The sequence below is a fragment of the Coregonus lavaretus genome (genome assembly GCF_964263955.1).
Source record: "Coregonus lavaretus genome assembly, chromosome: 27".
NCBI lineage: Eukaryota > Metazoa > Chordata > Actinopteri > Salmoniformes > Salmonidae > Coregonus > Coregonus lavaretus.
In genome coordinates, this window is record NC_140014.1 from 14,401,641 (window position 1) to 14,427,241 (window position 25,601).

The 25,601-nt window shown below is 47.0% G+C and overlaps 1 long non-coding RNA gene across 1 annotated transcript; it reads left to right on the forward strand.

The window, feature by feature from the left end:
* The first annotated feature begins 23,568 nt into the window (after positions 1-23,568).
* Positions 23,569-25,236, forward strand: LOC311102471. The gene is made up of 2 exons (XR_014610013.1): positions 23,569-23,707; positions 24,426-25,236. It is a non-coding gene; the product is annotated as an uncharacterized lncRNA (long non-coding RNA).
* Positions 25,237-25,601: the final 365 nt, after the last annotated feature.

The following is a 25,601-nucleotide window of genomic DNA, read 5'->3' on the forward strand; positions in this document are numbered from 1 at the left end:
GAAAAGACAATGCGCACAAACAGGTGCGTCAAAATGAATAAGTGCACACACAAGTGCAACGAACGCTCCAGCAAACAGTGGAGAAAATAACGCTCAACCGAGCAATACACAAACTGACGGTAACAATCACACACAACACAAGACAAACACAACGAGAAACTTATAGGACACTAATTACTACAAAACAGAAACAGGTGTAGAAACAAACAGACAAAAGCAAACGAACATGAAACATCAATCGGTGGCAGCTAGAATTCCGGAGACGACGAACGCCGAAGCCTGCCCGAACAAGGGAGAGAGGCAGCCTCGGCCGAAACCGTGACAGTACCCCCCCCTTGACGCGCGGCTCCAGACGCGCGCCGACTCCGGCCTTGGGGACGACCCGGAGGCCGCGGCGCAGGGCGCGTCGGATACCCCCGATGGAATTCCGTCAGGAGCGACGGGTCCAAGATGTCTCTCCTCGGCACCCAGCACCGCTCCTCCGGACCGTACCCCTCCCACTCCACTAGATACTGAAGACCCCCTCTCCGACGTCTAGAATCCAAGATGGATCTCACGGTGTACGCCGGTGCCCCCTCGATGTCCAACGGGGGCGGGGGGGTCTCCAAGATCTCATGTTCTTGGAGTGGGCCTGCTACCACCGGCCTGAGAAGGGACACATGGAACGAGGGGTTAATACACTTATACTCAACTGGTAACTGTAATCTATAACATACCTCGTTCAACCTTCTCAGGACTTTAAATGGCCCTACAAACCGCCGACCCAGCTTCCGACAGGGCAGGCGGAGGGGCAGGTTTCTGGCAGAGAGCCAGACTCGATCTCCAGGTGCGTACACTGGCCCCTCACTGCGGTGTAGGTCGGCGCTCGTCTTCTGTCGACGTATGGCACGCTGCAGATGGACGTGTGCAGCGTCCCACGTCTCCTCCGAGCGCCGCACCCACTCATCCACAGCGGGGGCCTCGATCTGGCTCTCATGCCATGGTGCCAGAACCGGCTGGTACCCCAAAACACACTGAAAAGGGGTTAGTTGGGTGGAGGAGTGGCGGAGAGAGTTCTGTGCTATCTCGGCCCAGGGCACATATCTCGCCCACTCCTCCGGCCGATCCCGGCAGTACGTTCTGAGAAACCTACCCACATCCTGGTTAACGCGTTCCACCTGCCCATTACTCTCCGGGTGGTAACCCGAGGTGAGGCTCACCGAGACCCCCAACCGCTCCATAAAAGCTCTCCAGACTCTGGAGGTGAATTGGGGACCTCGGTCAGCCACAATGTCCTCGGGCACCCCGTAGTGCCGGAACACATGGGTGAATATTGCTTCGGCGGTCTGCAGGGCAGTAGGAAGACCCGGCATGGGGAGCAAACGACAGGCCTTAGAGAACCGGTCCACAACGACCAGGATGGTAGTATTCCCTTGAGAGAGGGGAAGGTCAGTTATAAAATCCACCGAGAGGTGGGACCATGGTCGTTGTGGAACGGGCAGGGGCAGTAACTTACCCCTAGGCAGATGTCTAGGCGCCTTACACTGGGCGCACACCGAGCAGGAGGAAACATAAACCCTCACATCCCTGGCCAACGTGGGCCACCAATATTTGGCACTAAGACAGTGCACTGTCCGGCCGATACCCGGGTGTCCAGAGGAGGGTGACGTGTGAGCCCAATAGATCAATCGATCCCGACACTCGAGCGGAACATACCTCCGGCCCTCCGGGCATTGTGGTGGACTAGGGTCGGTGCGTAATGCCCGCTCGAGCTCAGAATCGAGCTCCCACACCACCGGTGCCACTAGACACGACTCCGGCAGTATGGGAGTGGGCTCCACGGACCTCTCCTCCCCGTCATACCGCCGAGACAGCGCATCTGCCTTACCGTTTTGTGACCCAGGGATGTAGGTGATCTTAAAAGAGAAACGGGTCAAAAACATACTCCATCTAGCCTGCCGAGGGTTTAGCCTCCTCGCTGCCCGGATGTACTCCAGGTTACGGTGGTCCGTCAAAATGAGGAAAGGGTGTTGAGCCCCCTCAAGCCAGTGCCTCCACACCTTAAGGGCCTGTACCACAGCTAACAGCTCCCTGTCCCCGACGTCATAATTTCGCTCCGCCGGACTGAGCTTCTTGGAATAGAAGGCACAGGGGCGGAGTTTAGGTGGCGCGCCTGACCGTTGTGAAAGCACGGCGCCAATACCGGCCTCAGACGCGTCCACCTCTACCTGAAATGGTAAAGAGGGATCCGGATGCGCCAGCACCGGAGCCGAGGTAAACAGGTCCTTCAGCCTCCCAAACGCCCTGTCCGCCTCGACTGACCACTGCAGACGCACCGGGCCCCCCTTCAAGAGAGACGTGATGGGAGCTGCCACCTGCCCAAAACCCCGGATAAACCTCCGGTAGTAATTCGCAAACCCCAAAAACTGCTGCACCTCTTTCACAGTGGTTGGTGTTTGCCAATTACGCACGGCTGACACTCGGTCTACCTCCATCTTCACCCCTGAAGCTGACAACTGATACCCCAAAAAGGAAATCGACTCCTGGAAAAACAGACACTTCTCTGCCTTCACATACAGGTCGTGCTCCACCAGCCTCCGCAACACCCGGCGCACCAGGGCCACATGCTCGACACGGGTAGGTGAGTACACGAGAATGTCATCTATGTACACAACGACTCCCTGTCCCTGCATGTCCCTGAAGATCTCATCCACGAATGATTGGAAAACCGACGGAGCATTCATCAACCCGTATGGCATGACTAGATACTCGTAATGGCCCGAGGTGGTACTAAAGGCTGTTTTCCATTCATCATCCTTCCTGATGCGCACCAAGTTGTACGCGCTCCTGAGATCTAATTTCGTGAAGAAGCGCGCCCCATGCAACGACTCAGTCATGGTCGCAATCAGCGGGAGTGGATAACTATACTTCACCGTAATCTGATTGAGACCACGGTAGTCGATGCACGGACGCAAACCACCATCCTTCTTCTTCACGAAAAAGAAACTCGAGGACGCGGGGGAAGTGGACGGCCGTATGTATCCTTGTCTCAGTGATTCGTCTATGTAAATCTCCATAGCTTTCTTCTCCTCCTGAGACAGAGGATACACATGACTCCGTGGGAGCGCAGCTCCTGCCTGAAGGTCTATCGCACAATCCCCCTGCCTATGGGGTGGCAACCGCGTCGCCCTTGCCTTACTAAACGCAATAGCCAAATCCCCATACTCAGGTGGAATGTGCAATGCGGGCACCTGGTTTGGACTCTCCACCGAGGTAGCCCCTACGGAAACGCCTAAACATCTACCCACACACTGAGCAGACCACTCCATCAGAGCCCTCTCCTGCCACGAAATAGCGGGGTTATGGGTACTCAACCAAGGTAGGCCCAGCACCACCGGATACGCAGGAGAGTCAATCAGGAACAGCTGAATCATCTCCTGATGACTCCCCTGCGCACACATCCTAAGTGGCGCCGTGACCTCCCTGATCAAGCCCGTACCCAACGGACGACTATCTAGGGCATGAACGGGAAAAGGAACGTCAACAGGAATACGGGGAATCCCTAACCTTAAACAAAACTTTCTATCAATAAAATTCCCAGCCGCGCCTGAATCTACCAGCGCCTTATGCTGGGATTGAGGTGCTACCTGTGGAAAACTGACAGGTATACAAAAATGGGCAACAGTGAGCTCTGGGTGAGTGGGGCGCCTACTCACCTGGAGGGAATCCCCAGTGCGGGACCTGTCGTCATCTCCCCTAGGAGGCCATCCCCAGCACCTAGCCGCGGTGTGTCCTCCCCGACCACAGTTGGTGCAGTGGATGGACCCCCTAGTCTGCCGACTCCTCCTATCTCTAGCGCCAGCGCCCCCGAGCTCCATAGGACACGGCTCGGATGCGCTGGAGGATGGAATGGACGGACCCCCCTCAGAACGTCCGCGGGTAGCCAATAGGTTATCTAACCTGATTGACATGTCGACCAGCTGGTCAAAAGTGAGACTGGTGTCCCTACAGGCCAGCTCCCGACGGACGTCCTCTCTGAGGCTACATCGGTATAGATCGATGAGGGCCCGCTCATTCCACCCTGCATCTGCCGCTAGAGTACGGAATTCGAGTGCGAATTCCTGGGCACTCCTCCTCCCCTGCCTGAGGAAGACCAGACGCTCCCCCGCCGCTTTCCCCTCCGGGGGATGGTCGAACACCGCCCTAAAGCGGCGGGAGAACTCGGTGTACGTAATAGTCGTGGCGTCGATCTTCCTCCACTCCGCGTTGGCCCACTCCAACGCTTTACCGGCCAGGCAGGAGATCAGGGCGGACACGCTCTCATGCCCTGAAGGTGCCGGATGTACTGTGGCCAGGTACAGCTCTACCTGGAGCAGGAATCCCTGACACCCCGCTGCGGTCCCGTCGTAGGACCTCGGGAGAGATAGTCGGACTCCGCGAGGTTCCGGCGCTGGACTGGGTGGGCTGGCCGATGGTGCTGGCAGGGCGGCTGGCGGTGGAGGCGGACCCCAGCCTCGGATGGTGGTCATCACCTCCTGCAGGGCGGCCCCCATCTGCAGGAGCTGCTCTTGCTGTTCCCGAACCTGGGCTTCCAGTCTTGTATGTGCTGCTTCGGCTCCTGCTGATTCCATACTGTGTGGTGTGTGATTCTGTCAGGTCGTGTTGTAGGTGTGGTGTAGGAATCAAACGCAGGAAGCAGACTGAATTCCAAAAAGCTGTATTACTGCCTAAACACAGGCACCAGGACAAAATAAGCCTGACAGCAAAATACGCACGAAGGCGAAAAGACAATGCGCACAAACAGGTGCGTCAAAATGAATAAGTGCACACACAAGTGCAACGAACGCTCCAGCAAACAGTGGAGAAAATAACGCTCAACCGAGCAATACACAAACTGACGGTAACAATCACACACAACACAAGACAAACACAACGAGAAACTTATAGGACACTAATTACTACAAAACAGAAACAGGTGTAGAAACAAACAGACAAAAGCAAACGAACATGAAACATCAATCGGTGGCAGCTAGAATTCCGGAGACGACGAACGCCGAAGCCTGCCCGAACAAGGGAGAGAGGCAGCCTCGGCCGAAACCGTGACACCATGGACCCAAAATGTCGATGTTTTGTTCCCCGAGCCACTTAGTTATCACTTTTGCCTTATGACAAGGTGCTCCATCATGCTGGAAAAGGCATTGTTCGTCACCAAACTGTTCTTGGATGGTTGGGAGAAGTTGCTCTCGGAGGATGTGTTGGTACCATTCTTTATTCATGGCTGTGTTCTTAGGCAAAATTGTGAGTGAGCCCTCTCCTTTGGCTGAGAAGCAACCCCACACATGAATGGTCTCAAGATGCTTTACTGTTGGCATGACACTGGAGAGAAGTGGCTTCCTCGCTGCCCTTCTTGACACCAGGCCATCCTCCAAAAGTCTTTGCCTCACTGTGCGTGCAGATGCACTCACACCTGCCTGCTGCCATTCCTGAGCAAGCTCTGCACTGGTGGTGCCCCGATCCCGCAGCTGAATCAACTTTAGGAGACGGTCCTGGCGCTTGCTGGACTTTCTTGGGCGCCCTGAAGCCTTCTTCACAACAATTGAACCTCTCTCCTTGAAGTTCTTGATGATCCGATAAATGGTTGATTTAGGTGCAATCTTACTAGCAGCAATATCCTTGCCTGTGAAGCCCTTTTTGTGCAAAGCAATGATGACGGCATGTGTTTCCTTGCAGGTAACCATGTTTAACAGAGGAAGAACAATGATTTCAAGCACCACCCTCCTTTTAAAGCTTCCAGTCTGTTATTCTAACTCAATCAGCATGACAGAGTGATCTCCAGCCTTGTCCTCGTCAACACTCTCACCTGTGTTAACGAGAGAATCACTGACATGATTTCAGCTGGTCCTTTTGTGGCAGTGCTGAAATGCAGTGGACATGTTTTTTTGGGATTAAGTTCATTTTCATGGCAAAGAGGGACTTTGCAATTAATTGCAATTCATCTGCTCACTCTTCATAACATTCTGGAGTATATGCAAATTGCCATCATAAAAACTGAGGCAGCAGACTTTGTGAAAATTAATATTTGTGTCATTCTCAAAACTTTTGACCATGACTGTACATGAGCCGTCATCCCCATTGCGGTGGCGGGCTCGCTCCTACAGGAGGGCTCCTTTGCACTGAACAGACACCCCCAAGACTAACATCGGCGGCCTAGATGGGCAAACTGTTTTACATTGAGCACATTTTTATACATTCTCGAAAGGAAGTCATTTGCGCATCTAACCGAAGCGATTCGGTGGAATTAGGAGGTTGAAGTGCTGGACGAGAACACCTTTCTATTTAATTGATGAGAATGCTTACACTTCCTGGCTGCTTCAAAACAGAAGGCCTACACACTACGTGCGTACTGGCCCCAAGCCCATAGGTCCTACAGTGTGGTCCACTCCATCGAGGCTCAGGCAGGCCATGATGAGGATTTACGAAACTCTGCGCTTTGACTCGTTTGGTCCCACTGTTCCTATGTGCAGACAGCAGGGGTTCGTTTGACTGTTTTGTAACTTATATAGATAATTTTGGCTGTGCCTGGGAAATCTACGGAATATAAAGAAATGTTGTAAGTGCATTTTTGAAAATAATGTATCCATTCATCTGTGGCACATGTCCTTAACAGTGGTATTTCTAGGCCTGCAATGGCAAAGGACTCTTTGTCAGAGGCTTGATGTACACTTGTGATATTATTTGAACAATATCAACATTTATATTGTATAAATTCTTGTGATAAATGTAGTTGTGTAATTCAGTGATGTAGCCTAATAAGCTTTTAAATTGTTTGTCCTGTCAGGTCAAATAAAGCTTTGAAATGTGCTTGTGACAATTTATATTTAATGTTCTTGTAGGCTACAATAAAGTGAAATGAACATGGGCTAACTTTCAGTTTCATGGCACTTTGAACATAGGCTGCTATCTAGTAGGCTACTCATAATTATATTTTTCCTCTAGTGCTAAAACGTTGAACTATAAACACAAAATCAACTAAAATGTACAGGGTGCCAACTTTGATTGGTTGATACTATTTACACTTTTTGTACTACCATATTTCCATGAAACGATGCATGTCAATGGCCATAGACTTGAACGTTCAAAATTCTAGACTACTCCTTGAACCTATTAAGCCTCCAACTCTGTGTTAATGTGCATACTGGGCAACTTTGCTTGCATACAGCTTGTGATACCATTTACAGTGAGGGAAGAAAGTATTTGATCCCCTGCTGATTTTGTACGTTTGCCCACTGACAAAGACATGATCAGTTTATAATTTTAATGGTAGATTTATTTGAACAGTGAGAGACAGAATAACAACAACAAAATCCAGAAAAACGCATGTCAAAAATGTTATAAATTGACTTGCATTTTAATGAGGGAAATAAGTATTTGACCCCTCTGCAAAACATGACTTAGTACTTTGTGGTAAAACCCTTGTTGGCAATCACAGAGGTCAGATGTTTCTTGTAGTTGGCCACCAGGTTTGCACACATCTCAGGAGGGATTTTGTTCCACTCCTCTTTGCAGATCTTCTCCAAGTCATTAAGGTTTCGAGGCTGACGTTTGGCAACTTGAACCTTCAGCTCCCTCCACAGATTTTCTATGGGATTAAGGTCTGGAGACTGGCTAGGCCACTCCAGGACCTTAATGTGCTTCTTCTTGAGTCACTCCTTTGTTGCCTTGGCCGTGTGTTTTGGGTCATTGTCATGCTGGAATAACCATCCACGACCCATTTTCAATGCCCTGGCTGAGGGAAGGAGGTTCTCACCCAAGATTTGACGGTACATGGCCCCGTCCATCGTCCCTTTGATGTGGTGAAGTTGTCCTGTCCCCTTAGCAGAAAAACACCCCCAAAGCATAATGTTTCCACCTCCATGTTTGACGGTGGGGATGGTGTTCTTGGGGTCATAGGCAGCATTCCTCGTCCTCCAAACACGGCGAGTTGAGTTGATGCCAAAGAGCTCCATTTTGGTCTCACCTGACCACAACACTTTCACCCAGTTCTCCTCTGAATCATTCAGATGTTCATTGGCAAACTTCAGACGGCCCTGTATATGTGCTTTCTTGAGCAGGAGGACCTTGCAGGCACTGCCAGATTTCAGTCCTTCACGGCGTAGTGTGTTACCAATTGTTTTCTTGGTGACTATGGTCCCAGCTGCCTTGAGATCATTGACAAGATCCTCCCGTGTAGTTCTGGGCTGATTCCTCACCGTTCTCATGATCATTGCAACTCCACAAGGTGAGATCTTGCATGGAGCCCCAGGCCGAGGGAGATTGACAGTTTCTTCCATTTACGAATAATCGCACCAACTGTTGTCACCTTCTCGCCAAGCTGCTTGGCGATGGTCTTGTAGCCCATTCCAGCCTTGTGTAGGTCTACAATCTTGTCCCTGACATCCTTGGAGAGCTCTTTGGTCTTGTCCCTGGTGGAGAGTTTGGAATCTGATTGATTGATTGCTTCTGTGGACAGGTGTCTTTTATACAGGTAACAAGCTGAGATTAGGAGCACTCCCTTTAAGAGTTACCTGTATAAAAGACACCTGGGAGCCAGAAATCTTTCTGATTGAGAGGGGGTCAAATACTTATTTCCCTCATTAAAATGCAAATCAATTTTTTTTTGTTATTCTGTCTCTCACTGTTCAAATAAACCTACCATTAAAATTATAGACTGATCATTTCTTTGTCAGTGGGCAAACGTACAAAATCAGCAGGGGATCAAATACTTTTTTCCCTCACTGTATACTTTTTGAACTAGAAACAATTTGCATAACTTAATAAGTTCAATGGGAGAATCTCAATTGGTTTTGCCTACCTCCTCCCCTTGCCTCGTTTTGAAAAAGGTAACCGAGGAGAGGCGGTAAGGAAGGAACGTGGAAACCAATGCGCTTGTATGAAATGAGACTGGGGCCATACTTGCGAACAAAAATCTGTTTAAACTGTCAATTTGTGTCACCCAATAAAAATGGTCAATTTACTTGTATGTGATGGATTGCTACATTGTTTGCTGGTCCTATCCAGATAACCTGGCACAGGTTAGCCCTATGCTAACCTCACCAGCTGACGGTGATCATTTATTGTAACAGAGGTCGTGTCTACACGTGACTTCTATCAGAATACGAAGATCGCATTGAAAAGAATGGTCTTGTCAAATAGCGTACTTGACACCTTACTGCTATACCTATACTGAACAAAAATATGAACGCAACATGCAACAATTTCAAAGATTTTACTGAGTTATTCATATAAGGAAATCAGTCAATTTAAATTAATTAGGCCCTAATCTATGAATTTCACATGACTGGAAATACAGATATGCATCTGTTGGTCACAGATATCTTTTAAAAAATGGTCTCGCAATTGGCCTCAGGATCTCGTCAAGTTATTTTTGTCCATCAAATTGCCAATGATAAAATGCAATTGTGTTCGTTGTCCGTAGCTTTTGCCTGCCCGTACCATAACCCCACCGCCACCATGGGGCACTCTTAACAACGTTGACATCAGCAAACCGCTCGCCCACATGACGCCATACACGTGGTCTCCAGTTGTGAGGCCGGTTGGACGTACTGCCAAATTCTCAAAACGTCGTTGGAGGCAGTTTATGGTAGAGAAATTAACATTAAATTATCTGGCAACAGCTCTGGTGGACATTACTGCAGTCAGCATGCCAATTGCACGCTCCCTGAAAACTTGGGACATCTGTGGCATTGTGTTGTGTGACAAAACTCACATTTTAGAGCAGCCTTTTATTGTCCCCAGCACAAGGTGCACCTGTGTAATGATCATGCTGTTTAATCAGCTTCTTGATATGCCCACACCTGTCAGGTGGATGGATTATCGTTGCAAAGAAGAAATGCTCACTAAAATGGATGTAAAAAAAAATGTGCACAACATTTGAGAGAAATAAGCTTTTAGTGCGTATGGAATATTTCTGAGAACTTTTATTTCAGCTCATGAAACATGGGATCAACACTTGACAACTTTTTTCAGTGTACTTGGTGGTGTGTTCCACTATGGCAGTAAGCCCAGAGACAGCGAGATACGTCAGCTGTGAGTTTGTATCCACCTCGGGCAAGGTTTTTATTTGAGGAAAAAACGCTCCCCTGTTGGTCCTCGAGTCAAATAATGCATGTGTCAAAGTAGATGATAAAAATACATAAAAAACGTTGTAGGCCTTGTAGGTATTGTGTGTAGATTGATGAGGTGAAAAAAACAATGTAATCAATTTTTGAATAAGGCTGTAACATAACAAAATGTGGAAAAAGTCAAGGGGTCTGAATACATTCGAAATGCACTGTACTTTTATCCATTCGTTAAAGCAAAGCTATGCCCTGGCACCATAGAGAGCCTATCATTGCAGCCTGTCTGGGCCTGAACGCCGACCTTGTGGGGGCCCAGAGAAACTGCGTTACGCCTGTGATGGATGCTCTCATGGAAAGGTGTTTGAATATGTCCATCCGGAAGAGGAAGAGAGATCCCACTCCCTCATTTTTTCTGGTTCATGTACAGTCAATGACCTAAGCAGACCAGACCCAGCTGCCATCACTTTGTTGTCTATGGGAGAGCCACCCTAGCTTAAGCAGATCGGAACTGTGACCATTTGTTTCAATGGTAAACGGCCTGAGTAAAACATCTTTGGTCCATCTACATCAACATTTGAATTGACTCATGCAGAACTTGTTACAGGAAATAATCACTGTCAGCTGGTGAGGTTAGCATAGGGCTAACGTGTGCCAGGTTAATCGAATGGGATCAGCTATCATGTGCAAGTGAATCAACAATTTTGAGACTGAGAAACAGTTTAAACTTTTGCATGATGCAAAATGCATTATACTGTGACACTTTATGCATTTTGAAAGTTCTAGATCTTGAAAACTTGATTGCTGACATGTAAAATATTTTGGGACTGTATCAATTAAATAAATACCAAAAGATAGTTTTTGAGTGGTATTTTCCTTTAAACGTTTTCTAATGTTTGCAAGTATGGCCCCTCCGCCACTCACGAGTCATCAGTTAGATGATGTTTACAGGCTTGGAATCCCAAAATAAATGTGTAAAATGATCAACACAAATGTAGCTAGTTGTGCAAAACATTTGATAGATAAAAGGATAAGTAGGGTATAATTTTTACGTGTGCATGCTTTTCTCCTTCAAGAAAACAAAAGCTGATTCAAAAGGGGTATAGCACATGGTAAAACTCTTCCATGCTCAGGGGCGTCATGCACCCATTATTTTAGGAGGATGGAGGTGGGGGGACATGGGGTGTGGAGAATTGTGCATTTTTCAAACATCTGAAACTTCCTGCAGTCTAGAGCCATAATCATTATGCCTAATTCTATGTCTATGTAAATATACATAGACATAATATAAGACAGATGCACATAACATTCCAATAAACATCAATGACATCACACCTGCTCAAACCCACATGTTCCCACCACATCCATACCCATACGTTTGTCTCACTCCAACATTGTCACTGCGTCAGTGTAATGCGGTAGGCGAAGTCAGGCGCAGGACACAGAGCTAATCAGAAGGCGTACTTTACTCGAAGGTAAAAGAATGAACAACAACCTCCACGCAGGGAGGGAACAAACCCGCACACTAACGACAGCCGAAACATGAACAAACACACACAACACACAGTGTGAGACAGAGGGTTAAATAGGGAAGACATAACTACATAATGGGAAACAGGTGTGACCGTATCCCTCCCACTCCACGAGATACTGCAGGCCCCCCACCCGACGCCTCGAATCCAAGATGGAACAGACCGAGTACGCCGGAGCCCCCTCGATGTCCAGTGGGGGCGGAGGAACCTCCCATACCTCAGACTCCTGTAGTGGACCAGCTACTACCGGCCTGAGAAGAGACACATGGAACGAGGGGTAAATACGGTAATTAATAGGAAGTTGTAACCTATAACAAACCTCGTTCAATCTCCTTAGGACTTTAAATGGCCCCATAAACCGCCGACCCAGCTTCCGGCAGGGCAGGCGAAGGGGCAGGTTTTGGGTCGAGAGCCAGACCTGGTACCCCGGTGCATACACTGGGGCCTCACTGCGGTGGCGATCGCCTTTTGTCGCCTGATTTCCCGCTGCAGGTGTACATGAGCAGCGTTCCAGGTCTCTTCCGAGCGCCGAAACCACTCATCTACTGCTGGAGCCTCGATCTGGATCTGATCAGGACCGGCTGATAACCTAACACACACTGGAAAGGCGTAAGGTTAGTAGAGGAGTGGCGGAGTGTGTTTTGGGCTATCTCTGCCCAGGGGATATAACCTGACCACTCCCCCTGCTGGTCCTGGAAATAGGACCTCAGAAACCTACCCACATCCTGGTTAACTCTCTCCACCTGCCCATTACTCTCGGGGTGAAAACCTGAGGTAAGGCTAATCGAGACCCCCAGATGTTCCATGAACGCCCTCCAGACCCTTGAGGTGAACTGGGGACCCCGATCCGACACAATATCCTCAGGTAACCCGTAGTGCAGGAAGACGTGTGTAAACAGGGCTTCAGCAGTTTGTAGGGCTGTAGGAAGACCTGGCATAGGAATGAGACGGCAGGCCTTCGAAAACCGATCCACAACGACCAGGATCGTGGTGTTCCCTTGTGAGGGGGGAAGGTCCGTCACAACATCCACCGATAGGTGGGACCACGGCTGTTGTGGAACGTAATTTCCCTCTGGGCAGGTGTCTAGGTGCCTTACACTGGGCGCACACCGAGCAGGAGGAAACATAAACTCTCACGTCCTTGGCTAAAGTGGGCCACCAGTACTTCCCACTAAGTGCACTGTCCGACCGATGCCAGGATGACCAGAGGAGGGTGACGTGTGAGCCCAATAGATCAACCGATCACGAACCTCGAGCGGCACATACATCCGACCCTCTGGACACTGGGGGGGAGTGGGCTCGGTATGTAACGCCCGCTCGATGTCCGCATCAACCTCCCACACCACCGGTGCCACCAGACACGACGCCGGGAGTATGGGAGTGGGCTCAATGGACCTCTCCTCTGTGTCATACAGTCGGGACAGGGCGTCTGCCTTAGCGTTCTGGGAACCTGGTCTGTAAGTGAGAGTAAACACAAAATGAGTGAAGAACATGGCCCACCTTGCCTGACGAGGGTTCAACCTCCTCGCCGCCCGGATGTACTCCAGGTTACGATGGTCAGTCAAAATGAGAAAAGGGTGTTTAGCCCCCTCAAGCCAATGCCTCCACACTTTCAGAGCTTGAACCACAGCTAACAGCTCCCGGTCCCCCACATCATAAATGCGCTCCGCCGGACTGAGCTTCTTAGAAAAGAAAGCACAGGGGCAGAGTTTTGGTGACGTACCCGAGCGCTGAGACAGCACAGCTCCAATCCCAGCCTCGGACGCATCCACCTCAACCTGGAATGCCAAGGAAGGATCCGGATGAGCCAGCACCGGAGCCGAAGTAAACAGGTCCTTCAGATGCCCAAAAGCCCTGTCCACCTCAGCTGACCACTGCAGACGCACTGGTCCTCCCTTTAGCAAGGAGGTAATGGGAGCCGCTACCTACCCAAAGCCCCGGATAAACCTCCGGTAGTAATTGGCAAAACCCAAGAATCGCTGCACCTCCTTCACCGTGGTTAGAGTCGAAATGCGGTCAATCTCCATCTCCACACCTGACACGGACAGGCGGTGTCCTAGGAAGGAGATGGACTCTTGGAAGAACAGACATTTCTCCGCCTTCACATACAGGTCATGCTCCAACAGTCTACCAAGCACCTGACGCACCAGAGACACATGCTCGGCCCGTGTAGCGGAGTATATGAGAATGTCATCAATATACACCACTACACCCTGTCCATGCAGGTCCCGGAAAATCTCATCAACAAAAGATTGGAAGACTGAAGGAGCATTCATCAAACCGTATGGCATGACGAGGTACTCATAGTGCCCCGAGGTGGTACCAAATGCCGTCTTCCACTCATCTCCCTCCCAGATACGTACCAGGTTGTACGCGCTCCTGAGATCCAATTTAGTGAAGAAGCGTGCCCCGTGCAATGACTCCGTCATGCTCGCAATCAGAGGTAATGGATAGCTGTATTTTATTGTGATCTGATTTAGACCACGGTAGTCAATGCAGGGCGTAAGCCACCATCCTTCTTCTTCACAAAAAATAAACTTGATGACACAGGGGAAGTGGACGGCCGAATGTATCCCTGTCTCAGAGATTCGGTGACATATGTTTCCATAGCCGCCGTCTCTTCCTGTGACAGAGGATACACGTGACTCCGGGGAAGCGCAGCGCCTACCTGGAGGTTTATCGCACAATCCCCCTGTCGATGGGGGGGTAATTGAGTCGCCTTCTTTTTACAGAAGGCGAGAGCCAAATCGGCATATTCAGGCGGAATGTGCATGGTGGGAACCTGGTTGCCCCTACGGAAACACCTACACACCTCCCCAAGCACTGACTAGACCATCCCTTGAGAGCCCTCTGTTGCCATGAAATAGTGGGGTCATGAGAAGTTAACCAGGGAAGCCCCAACACCACGGGAAACGCAGGAGAATCAATCAGATATAGACTAATTATTTCCTCATGCCCCTCCTGCGTCTTCATCCAGAGTGGCGCTGTGACCTCCCTAATCAGTCCTGACCCTAAAGGGCGACTATCTAGGGCATGGATAGGGAAGGGCACATTGACTGGCACAATAGGAATCCCGATCAATAAAGTTCCCAGCTGCGCCTGAATCTACTAGCGCCTTATGCTGGGAATGAGAAGAAAACTCGGGAAACACAACATTAATACACATATGCGCAACAGGGAGCTCTGGGTGAGTTGGGTGCCTACTCACCTGAAACGTTTTATTAGTGCGCTGCCTACTGCCTCGACTCCTTGAAGGCCCTCCCCAGCACCGACCAGCAGTGTGTCCTCTGTGGCCACAGTTGGTGCAGGGGACGGCCCCTCTACCGGTCTCCCACATAGCAGCACCTCCGAGCTCCATAGGGGTAGGGTCGGAGGTGCTGGGGGATGGAATGGACGGCCCTGATCCGGACGTCCGCGGGTAGCCAACAGGTTATCCAGTCGAATCGATTGGTCCAGGTTTAGGATGGTGTCCCTGCAGGCCAATTCCCGACGAACGTCCTCCCTCAAGCTGCAACGGTAGTGGTCGATGAGGGCCCTCTCATTCCATCCCGCGCTGGCAGCCAGAGTCCGAAAGTCCAGTGCAAATTCCTGCGCGCTCCTCTTCCCCTGTCTGAGGTGGAATAGACGCTCACCCGCCGCTCTCCCCTCTGGTGGATGATCGAATACCGCCCTAAAGCGGCGGGTAAACTCCGCATAGCTTACAGTTGCGGCGTCTATTCCCCCCCACTCGGCGTTGGCCCACTCAAGCGTTTTACCGGACAGACAGGAGATGAGGGCGGACACGCTCTCGTATCCCAAGGGAGCCGGGTGGATGGTTGCCAGGTAGAGCTCTACCTGGAGCAGAAAACCCTGACACCCGGCAGCTGTACCGTCATAAGCCCTCGGGAGCGAGAGCCGAATCCCACTGGACCCAGAAGGTGAAGCGATGGACATCGGTGAAGGTGGTGGCGTAATCGGAGGAGGTATATGGATACCTCCTCTCTCCAATCGCTCCATAGTGTTCACAACTCGTTCCATGGCGGTGCCGAGAGCCTGGATCATGGCCGCTTGTTGTTGGACGCGTTCCTCCATCGATCCGGCTGGCATCGCTGTACCTGCTGACTCCATGTAGATGGTGTGTGTTTCTGTCACTGCGTCAGTGTAATGCAGTAGGCGAAGTCAGGCGCAGGACACAGAGCTAATCAGAAGGCGTACTTTACTCGAAGGTAAAAGAATGAACAACAACCTCCACGCAGGGAGGGAACAAACCCGCACACTAACGACAGCCGAAACATGTAAATTGTAAAACTTCTGACAGCCAATTTGTTAACTCTGCCCATCGCTTTTGGACTTTATAGTACTCCCAGAAGGCATGAATGATTGAGTCATCGTTCATTTTACACTTAATGTGGAAAAAGTCAGGGGGTCTGAATACTTTCCGAATGCACTGTATGTTCCAACACTCCCTCCATCTTGTGCCAATGTCTTGGTTCCAATAGTTAATATTTTTTTCTAAGACATTATCACTTGGATAGGATCTCTGCAAGGTTTTGTATATCTTACCTGTCATATTAGTGTCATTTTCTGACTCAAAGAGGATTCCCTCAACATTGCTCTGATGTCTAAAACATTTAAAATCGAAATTTCGTGATATGAAACTTTTAAGTTGCATGTAATTGAAAATATCTACATTGGTCAATCCAAAATAGTTTTTTAATTCTGTCACATAAATATATGTCTTTACATTTCCATGTGGAACAATTAAATGGTGAAATCTGAAAAGCTATGTCACGCTCGTCTAAGGAGGAGGACCAATGCGCAGCGTTGCAGGTGAACATATTATTATTTATTTAATGATCACACGATCAAAACAACAAACGAAAAACGTGACGTCTATGGTTTAAACACAAACCAACACGAACAAGAAACCACAAACACAAAGTGAAAGACAGACAGTTAAATATGGCTGCCAATCAGAGACAACCAGCTGACACTCGTTGCCTCTGATTGGGAGTCACTCAGGCCAACATAGAAATACAAACATAGAATACACACCCTGGCTCAACATAACAGTGTCCCCAGAGCCAGGGCGTGACAAGCTATCAAAGGATTGTTCCATAGGGATGTTTTTTGGTGTTTATTGGGAGAGATATTGGTTCTTGTAGAATCCGTTCCATTTTCTTACATATTGTTATAGTGTTCCTAACTATGAAGTTGTTAATGTTCTTAGCTTTATCCTCTAAAAATAGACACATGAAAAGATTCTGGGAATGTGCATCTTCAATATGTGCCCATTGCAGTGGCGACCTGTCATTCAGGGCAGGTGGGGCAGAGCCTGTCTAGATACTAAATATATATATATACAAAATAATACGTGTCACATGTCAGTTTGCAAACTATGTAAAAAATATAAATAATAATTGAGTTAATAAAGCCGCAGCTCCAAAATGCAGGTGTTTCAGCCTAGCTCAGTGCTTTCTGTGGTGGTGGGGCAGCCAGTGGAAAATACGGAGCGTAGGGGTTGGTAATGTTCTTTAGTTGCTTTGTGATTGGCTCAGTGTTCTGTCACTCATGGGGACACTACGTCACCGCAATAAATACAGGGAGAGCTCGAAAATTCAAGCCAGTTGGGTGCTGCCATAGAGTTACATTAGAAGTGCCCATCCAAAAAAGGCTCAAGGTCATTGGCCACAGATAAAATAATGTCAAATCACGTTATATCTACAGTAGCTTTGATTGGACTGATCATGTCAACGTCATACTTTCAAAATATTAGCTAGAAAGCTAGCAGTCATCATCATGAATCAAGTTGACAATCTACTGGCAAATCCTTTTCAATCCTTGTCATATGAAGAGAAATTATGAAGAGAAATTATAGATAAAACGTATCAGTGCTCATCGGCCATTGGACATAAACATTACACAACAAGTTGGAAATCGCAAATTCAACAATGGTTTGGAAGGAATCCGTGGCTAACTGCAAACATTACAAAGCAATCACTAGCCTGCTATTCAGTGGAGTGGATGTGTTGTCCAAGTCTGGGTTTAAGGGTCTCTTTTTGAAGCTTACAAGGATAAACATTCAACATTGGCCATGATGTCAATCCAGCATCACTTCTGCCACTTTCAAAACAACTGGAAACTCGGAACTGGGAAATCTCAGACTTCAGTGAGTTCAAGACAACTGGGAACTCTGAAAAAAACTAGCTCTGGCTAGGAAAATACGTTTTGAACGGTCATCCAACTCAAAATTCCAAGTCGGGAACTCGGGCCTCTTTCTAGAGCTCCGACCTGAAGATCACTAACGTCATGATTCGACCTTGTTTTTTTTTCTGAATTCCCAGTTGGCTTGAAAGTACCATAAATCCAGAGAATGCCAGACTTTGATGACACATTTTGATGACAAGATTTGCTCACGAAGGACCGCCGCACCACCTTCCTGTTCAAGTGAGCACAGCACAATAAGGTGAGTCCAAAAATGTATTGTATGCTACTGCATAAATTATGTAATATGCCAGGGAGATATGTATACTGTAGCTAAGAAAGTAATACGAAGTGTATTTTGTGTAGTAAGCTGTTAGAATCCCATGTGCCTCACCCTAATAATTGGGTCCCCTTCCCGTCATAATTTAGCCTACTGCTCTGACTTGGTGGTGCATCATGTACCCTATAGCCTGTTTTAGAGAAATGTCATCATCGAATATTGTAAGAGCTTTCATTGTCTGCTTATATGCCCCCTTTATTTATCCTACGATTCTGACTTGGTGTACAGGGAGAATACTGTAGGAACGGTCCATGTTCTGAGTTCTGTCACTGTACATTTCAAAAGTGCTGAACAAATAGTTATATTGACTATGTCCGTCCTAGCTCGCTCATTAATGTCTTAATCGAAATTACGGATTGCCTCTTATCCGCTCGTCGTCCCCTTATGCCATAGTTTGTACATCTCAATTGTCAGTAGAAACCACATTTGTTTAAGCAAGTCAGCCATATCAGCTATGTTTTTTTTAAGGCAGTAAATGAGGCTAAATGAACTGTTTCGCTGCCAGACAAGGCTCTGCTGATAGCCAGGTGTAACAGTGGTAAGGTGTTGGGACTGCTGTTGGGCCTCTGCTGTTGGGCCAGCTTTATGTAGGCCGTAACAGTTTGTGAGCACCGTTGGTCACCGTTATAGTCCAATTAATGTTGTGTTGTGTTGTGTAGTGGCTTTGCTGGCATGCATCCCATGTTTTTTTTGCCCCACCAAGATTCACATGCTAAAATCGCCACTGCTTATGTGTGAAACATTGTTGCATTTAAAGTGGAACTGACAGCATTTTAGCAACATGAAATCTTATTAAAATCTGTTCATACAGTGGGGAGAACAAGTATTTGATACACTGCCTATTTTGCAGGTTTTCCTACTTACAAAGCATGTAGAGGTCTGTAATTTTTATCATAGGTACACTTCAACTGTGATAGACGGAATCTAAAACAAAAATCCAGAAAATCACATTGTATGATTTTTAAGTTATTAATTTGCATTTTATTGCATGACATAAGTATTTGATCACCTACCAACCAGTAAGAATTCCGGCTCTCACAGACCTGTTAGTTTTTCTTTAAGAAGCCCTCCTGTTCTCCACTCATTACCTGTATTAACTGCACCTGTTTGAACTCGTTACCTGTATAAAAGACACCTGTCCACACACTCAATCAAACAGACTCCAACCTCTCCACAATGGCCAAGACCAGAGAGCTGTGTAAGGACATCAGGGATAAAATGGTAGACCTGCACAAGGCTGGGATGGGCTACAGGACAATAGGCAAGCAGCTTGGTGAGAAGGCAACAACTGTTGGCGCAATTATTAGAAAATGGAAGAAGTTCAAGATGACGGTCAATCATCCTCGGTCTGGGGCTCCATGCAAGATCTCACCTTGTGGGGCATCAATGATCATGAGGAAGGTGTGGGATCAGCCCAGAACTACACGGCAGGACCTGGTCAATGACCTGAAGAGAGCTGGGACCACAGTCTCAAAGAAAACCATTAGTAACACACTACGCCGTCATGGATTAAAATCCTGCAGCGCACGCAAGGTCCCCCTGCTCAAGCCAGCGCATGTCCAGGCCCGTCTGAAGTCTGCCAATGACCATCTGGATGATCCAGAGGAGGAATGGGAGAAGGTCATGTGGTCTGATGAGACAAAAATATAGCTTTTTGGTCTAAACTCCACTCGCCGTGTTTGGAGGAAGAAGAAGGATGAGTACAACCCCAAGAACACCATCCCAACCGTGAAGCATGGAGGTGAAAACATCATTCTTTGGGGATGCTTTTCTGTAAAGGGGACAGGACGACTGCACCGTATTGAGGGGAGGATGGATGGGGCCATGTATCGTGAGATCTTGGCCAACAACCTCCTTCCCTCAGTAAGAGCATTGAAGATGGGTTGTGGCTGGGTCTTCCAGCATGACAACAACCCGAAACACACAGCCAGGGCAACTAAGGAGTGGCTCCGTAAGAAGCATCTCAAGGTCCTGGAGTGGCCTAGCCAGTCTCCAGACCTGAACCCAATAGAAAATCTTTGGAGGGAGCTGAAAGTCTGTATTGCCCAGCGACAGCCCCGAAACCTGAAGGATCTGGAAAAGGTCTGTATGGAGGAGTGGGCCAAAATCCCTGCTGCAGTGTGTGCAAACCTGGTCAAGACCTACAGGAAACGTATGATCTCTGTAATTGCAAACAAAGGTTTCTGTACCAAAAGTTCTGCTTTTCTGATGTATCAAATACTTATGTCATGCAATAAAATGCAAATTAATTACTTAAAAATCATACAATGTGATTTTCTGGATTTTTGTTTTAGATTCCGTCTCTCACAGTTGAAGTGTACCTATGATAAAAATTACAGACCTCTACATGCTTTGTAAGTAGGAAAACCTGCAAAATCGGCAGTGAATCAAATACTTGTTCTCCCCACTGTATACACCCCCAGGAAGAAAGACACTTTGTTAAACATTTTCTGACAAGCGACCACTTAGATATGGTCATTTTCACATTTTCATAAATTCTTAGAATGTTTGGGAATTACGTATACTAAGGCATTTGTGAAAATTTTTATAGCAATATGGAGTGGGAAAGCGGCCGTGCGTTTGGACAATTAATAGACACTGTAGTAAATTAAACGGAATACAAACATCTGTCTTTTTCCAGGACCGGAGTCTACGCAGACCGGTGCACTATAGCCAATCAGAGCTACAGTAGGCCTTTATACAGTAGAAACAAGCCATTTGCCACACGGGCCTGCCATCATTCACTTTCAACTGGACTGTGTGTTTACAGGCAGTTGCAACAGCGCGACTTTAGATCATTAGAACGCATTCGCCAAAAGCCACAAAATACACCTGAATGTATTTTCTGCAAATATGTAAACACCCTGGGAGTCCTCTCACATTTGAGAACTTTACAGTCCTATTGATCAAACAACCCTGAAAAGTTAGGCTCTCTCTCCCTCAGCTATGCACATCAACAACAACAAGATCAACAACTACCCTTATGATTGCAGTTTCGTTTTGGATGCAGTATTTGCAGCATACTGCAGTTATACTGCACTCTAACTGCAGTTATACTGCAGTGTACTGCAGTTATACTGCACTCTGACTGCAATCTGTTTTCGTAAGGGAAGATTAGCTAAAATCTAACGAAGGAACAGCTGTCAAAATTGCACTGATAAACGATGGGGAATTGTAGCCTACTCATCCTTCAGCAGCTTGCCTGCCAATGTATGCTTGTCCCAACCAAGCACCCAAGCTAACTGGCTAAAGTTGGCTAGCTTGCTAGCTAGCTACTTCCAGACCCAAATGCGAGAACACCTCACTCTGACCATTTTACTTGCTCTAGCATAGCTGGTTAGGCTGTTTACATGTTATCTAGAGTGTTCTTGACTAACTATTACTTTTTTTTGCCTACGTTTACTGACACCGGTCATATTCAGCGGGTGTTGCACATTCGTAAATTCATCAGTTGTTCTGCGCTCTGGAACCCTCAGACAAGAGTGCTCTGAAATCGGAGTAGATAGCCAGAGTGAATTTGCGAACGCAAGAGATATGCTAACTGGATAACAGTCGTTCAAGTTCTTGCTAGCTAACAAATGACACTTGCATCTCTAGCGGTGTTTAGCCACCGAAAAACAATACGAGGGGAAAAAGTCACTCACTCACCAACTCCTCCAATGGTATGACATGACATCCTCCTAGCAGCTAGCTAGCTATCTAGCTAGTTAACGTTAGGCTCTGTGTTTTTAGCTTGCTACATAAATAAATACACTAGCCTATTAGCCATGTTATGACTGACTTGTGATCATTGCCCTTGCTAGTTTGATTGTATTGACATTCCCAGCGTTAGTTACATTCGTCCGTTTATGTCCAGAATATTGAGTAATTAAACTGAAACAGTGCATCCCGAATGGAGGCAGCAAACAATGTACCAGGCCAGCTGGGATTTACAACCTGATAGCAATATTTTTTGGATTACCAAGAAATGTACCGGTGATTTATATTAATCATGCATTGAACTGTATCCATCTATTCTGCCAACAAAGCCTTAGTGTGGGCTCCCGAGTGGCGCAGTGGTCTAAGGCACTGCATCTCAGTACATCCTCTGCTGAAGTAGGTAATTAAGGAGAGGAGGACACTCCTTTGTTCGCCAACTAACTAATTTACACTATCCTCGACCACTCAACCACTTATCGGTTTCCGGGTCAAGGAGGAGAGGAGGACGAAGGAGTCAAGGAGAGGATGGCATAGCCGCAGAAAGATGTTTTGAGCAGGGGGTGCTGACTGAAGAAAAAAAATCACCTTTATAATAAAGTTATTCCTTTTTCCAATTTGTATCTATTTTCTTTCTCTCTGCATTGTTGGGAACGGCCCGTAAGTAAGCATTTCACTGTTAGTTTTACACCTGTTGTTTACGAAGCATGTGATGATTTTTTTTTGATTTGATTTGATTTCAAAGAACTCCATATCCACCGCACCCCCAGCACCCCTACTTCCCGCTGCTATGGAGGATGGACTTTTGACCAATTGAGAATCTCCCAATGCCAACCATAAGAACACAGGCGATAGACATTTTAAAGGCTACTGCTCTTTAACCATTTCAGCTACAAACATGAAAACAACTTAAACATTTTCAAAAAGTAATAAATTAAAACTATTTACATGTTCATTAATTAGCATAAATAACCCACCAACAGTAATAGTATAGGACTTACTCTTGAACCGTTCAAGCTAGAGACACAAAACCAACTTTCACATGTTCAGGCTATCCTATACTATCAACCATATTACTTCAAGACAAGCTAGCAAGCACACACATTTTCTTTAGGAAACGTACTTTTCTAGTTTTTACTTGACCTTAGTTACCACCAGTGAAGTATTGCTTCCATTTGAGACCAGTAGGCCTACTCCTACGGACAGGGAAGGGACATATGAATCGAATTGCGTTGTGGTAAAACGTTTATATTTACCACAAGAGGTCGCTGTAAGACCTATTTATGTGTAAAACCTTTCTGTGCCATTTACCAGGCAAAATATCTCCATACATATATTTTGAACACCATAAACTAGCCTACCTATAGGATTATTATTGTATGAAAATAGTGCCCATCATGCTCATGGAATCAACCTTCTCTGAGGAGGAAGGTAGAGGGAATAACAGTCTCAAACTCTTCAAATTATAAACCTGTGAATTCATATTCACTGACCGTTATATTAAAAAGACAATGATTATAAACACAAAGGCTATTTGTATTGCCGACAGTCACACCCTAAGATGTATAAGAAGCGGTCTCAGAGGTGTGGTTTATGGGAAGTTTCTAACAAACTGTAGGTTTCCATTTGAGGGGAAGGCTACACAGGTATTTGGGGGATGCGCCCTGTTGACTAACGTCACGCTCGGTGGTGGTATAAAATCCCCTGGGTTTGTCCTCCAGTCATTCACCTTGAGAAAAGTCGTAGACAGGACAGCTACATTACGCGTAATTGTGGCTGAGAAAGAAACCGATAACAAGATGACTAAAATTGTGATGGCTTACATTGGATTCCTTCTCCTTGCCATGCATTTTTCATCACAGGTAATAACTTTTCTTCTAAAATGACTTACTCTTTAAAATGTTTGTTTCAGATGAACCCAGATTATTTAATTAGGCTATCCATTATTCTGGAGAGCAAAGGCATTTCAACAGGACAGGTGCAACATTCATTATGGCTTATTCATCAGTTTTCTATGGTTACAAATGTCAGTCTAAATGTATGATTTTTCGCCTGACTGGTTCTCATTGACAAGCTAATGATGGCGCGGATAATTGGCCTCAGATGTTTTCAGTCATTATGATTATGACAATGTGTTGGCGAAATCTAGCGTGGGAGCGCAATGTGAAACCGTGACGCCTCCCTTCAGATATAAAGTTACTACAACATGCATAAACTGGCTAATGTAATTTGAGCGCGACGGTATCTTTTTCGCGTCCACTGCGCAATTCAAATGCAGGACCTTGTCAGTTACCCTATAGGCTATGGAAAACACTTCCCACAAGGTGATGACACTTACAACATATCTTAAGTTTTCAAAGGTGCATTTTGTTAGGACATATTACCATAGGGCTGCTGTGTTTTTACGCGTAGGCTACTCCGTGTGCCTAGTTGAACTTTTGCCCTTATTTTAAGTTACTCGGACGAAAGTGAAGGCATACTGATAATTGTCCCGATTCGTCAAATGTGTCATGTTTTTCACATGTGAGATTTGTCGCCAATCCTCAGTCAGTGACAAGCCCCTCTGCTCTCCTGTTTTAGGTCCACGCGCAAAACACTACCACAAAGTACCCGGCCATGAATGGTACGACCACAGCTGGCGGCGCGAGTTCCAACATGACCAAGATGCCGGATGTTACTACCAAGAACATTCCCAAAGGAGCCAGTGTGTCCTTGCAGTCCAGCTCGGTCGCGCTCCTCATCCCCATCGTGGTGGCGGGCTCACTCCTACAGGGCCGCTTCTAGAGGGCTCTTGTGCACTGAACAGGCAAGACTTTAACGTATGCGGCATAGATGGGCAAACTGTTTTACAAAGAGCACATTTTTATAAAAATTCGAAAGGCAGTCATATGCGCGCCTAACCGAAGCGATTTGGTGGAGTTGAGTTCCGGACGAGAACCCATTTGTACTTCACTGATGGGAATTGTTATTTGCGCTCACACCTTCCCGGCGGCTTCAAACCAGTAGGGCTACACACTCCGTGCACACTGACACCATGCCCATAGGCCCTACGGGAAGGTCCCCTCCATGGAGGCAGGCCATGATGAGGATGTACTGTACGGAACTCTGCTCTTTGACTCGTTTCGTAGTTTCTTAACTTAACATATGTAAGAAATAGAACACTTCTAAAATAAGGTATCATTCATCTGTGGCACATGTCCTTAACTGTGGTGTCTCTGCAACTGCAGTGAATAATTTCAGTGGCTTGATGTACACTTGTGATTGGTTTTTTATTTGAAGAATGTCTAATTGTATGAGTTAGCATATGTGAGATTTAATTGTGTAAAGCAGTGATGTGATAAGCTAAGATTACTTGTTTTTAAGGCCAGGTTCAATAAAGCTTTGAAATGTAGGCTACGTGTGACAATTGGTATTGAATGTTCTTGTATAATAAAATGTGACTAACATAAGGTTGTCTCCTGTCTCTAAATTCTAAAGCTTGACATGCCAAGTAATTTGTTCCGTTTGAGTCTCCAGCCCCTTTATTGATCACATAGCTAAGCCTAACAGGGATTTACAAAGGTAGACCTGGTTTGACTTTCCACAATTTAAATCCTTATTTTAGCATGGGGTATAGGAATGTTTGCCTTTGGCCAGTTTGTTTTATTTGGAGCCATGTCAGCTAGGACATGACTAGTTTTTGATTCCTTGTGTGGCCTAAACAGAGCCTTGCAGTTTCCTGACAGTTTGCTCACACTTGTAGGCTGCTTGAATTAA